This window comes from Camelus dromedarius, chromosome 1 (assembly GCF_036321535.1).
Source record: "Camelus dromedarius isolate mCamDro1 chromosome 1, mCamDro1.pat, whole genome shotgun sequence".
Lineage (NCBI taxonomy): Eukaryota > Metazoa > Chordata > Mammalia > Artiodactyla > Camelidae > Camelus > Camelus dromedarius.
This window is the reverse complement of record NC_087436.1, coordinates 95,371,879-95,373,572: the sequence shown is the minus strand read 5'-3', so window position 1 is coordinate 95,373,572 and position 1,694 is coordinate 95,371,879. Positions and strand designations below refer to the sequence as shown.

Below are 1,694 nucleotides of genomic sequence, written 5' to 3'. Positions count from 1 at the left end.
CATTGCATCGATGTAGTAATTTGGTGAATGACGAACTTAGGGCTTTTCACTCTCTCAGAAAGCTTACCAGCTGCTTTGGAGTTTCAGAGGCCCAACAAATTCTATCTAGTTATTTATTTCCTCCTACTTCTTAAAAGAGAAGTTCTGTATTTTCAAAACAGGTTCAAAGAAAATTCACTTCCTTTCCCAGTCTAGATTTGTGGTGATCAGCGTCTCTCTAAGGTGTTCCAAATCCTAACACTGGTGACACAAAAAAGATCGTACCTTTTAAAGATCTGTGTGTGTGTGTGTGTGTGTGTGTGTGTGAGAGAGAGAGAGAGCGAGAGAGAGAGAGCGAGCGAGAGAGAGAGAGAGAGAGAGAGAGAGAGAGAGAGAGAGAGACGGAGACAAATACAGAGAGAGAGGAGGAGGAAGCTGTACTATCCCAGACCCGCCCTGGGGCGTGGCCCTGTGGCCCTGCTGGCCTGGAGGCCAAGCCAGGCACAAAGGACTGATTCTCTCTGCAAATGAAATCTGGGTAACAAGCACTTTTCCTTTAAAAATCTTATCCTGCCACTTTTACTTCACCCTTTTAGGTTACTGTAATCAAAATCAGTTTTCATTCCTTCCCTGGAAAGTAGTCTCTAACACTTTAGGTTTCCTAAAAAATAATAAAAAACTTCATGCTCTTTCTAGGGACAATGAAGAGAGTGCAAAGTCTCCACATCCACTCATCAGAAATCCTCCAGGCCATTCAGCCAGACACCGGGTCATGCCATAAAGAGCTGCTCTGAAACTGAAAACCTTGCCAAGGAGACTCACCCACTGCATGTTCGTTAGAGGAAAGGAGAAGACATGGACATGTTAAAGCTGCAGAAGCAAACAGGTATGCTGGGACCTCTCCGTGTTTGTTAGATCATTTTTTTCATTTTGTGAAGTTATTTCAATTCTTTCCTCGTCCAAGACATTTTCAGCCACAGTTTTTGACTTTTTTGAGTCCGATCCCTCTATTCCGGCCAGGTCTCCCCACAAATGCATATATGCTCATACACATGCAATTCTGCAAAGAAGTTCAAGGGCTTCAAAAATCCCCTGAGACCAGAGGAGCCAAGGTGAAGAAGATCTAAAGGAAGGTGAAATTGCCAAGAATCCAGATGTTGGCAGAAACAATAAAAGTGACAGGCATGATATGCATTGATAGTAGCTTCAGAATAAAACCAATCACCATTTGGGGTTTTGAGAAAGAACTGCTGACCCTGAGTTGGTCTTTTCAGACACAAGAGTAACAATAAGTCATCAACGGACTGCCATCGTTGAATATAAAGAATGACTCTGTGTCTGGAAGGTAACATGCTGGACAAGGCGCAGGACGATACTGATCACAAGGATATTGTCTCATCAAAAGTGTCCACACCTATAGCAAGTGCTAGAAGTAACTCAGTAAACAATCTTGCCCATAAGTGCTCTTCACCTCAATTTCTTATCACCGTGGCATCATTTTTTTCAGTAGCTACTCTATCCTCAAAATCTGTCTTAGTCCTACTGCAATTTCAAAGACTTCATATGCTATCTTCCTTAGATCTAATCTTTTCCAAACCTTTAACTATTTCTAAAACCATATATTCCTAAGATTACCGTCATCAGAGCAACTTTCACCGTTTATAGAGTGACACCATTTACAGAGCTATGCCTGTAGCACTAAAAATACACCATGG

The 1,694-nt window shown here is 42.1% G+C and overlaps 1 long non-coding RNA gene across 1 annotated transcript; it reads left to right on the top strand.

Moving 5' to 3' along the window:
* The first annotated feature begins 270 nt into the window (after positions 1 to 270).
* Positions 271 to 1,414, top strand: LOC135322181 (uncharacterized). The gene is made up of 3 exons (XR_010382543.1): positions 271 to 517; positions 676 to 865; positions 1,000 to 1,414. It is a non-coding gene; the product is annotated as an uncharacterized LOC135322181 (long non-coding RNA).
* The last annotated feature ends 280 nt before the right edge of the window (positions 1,415 to 1,694 follow it).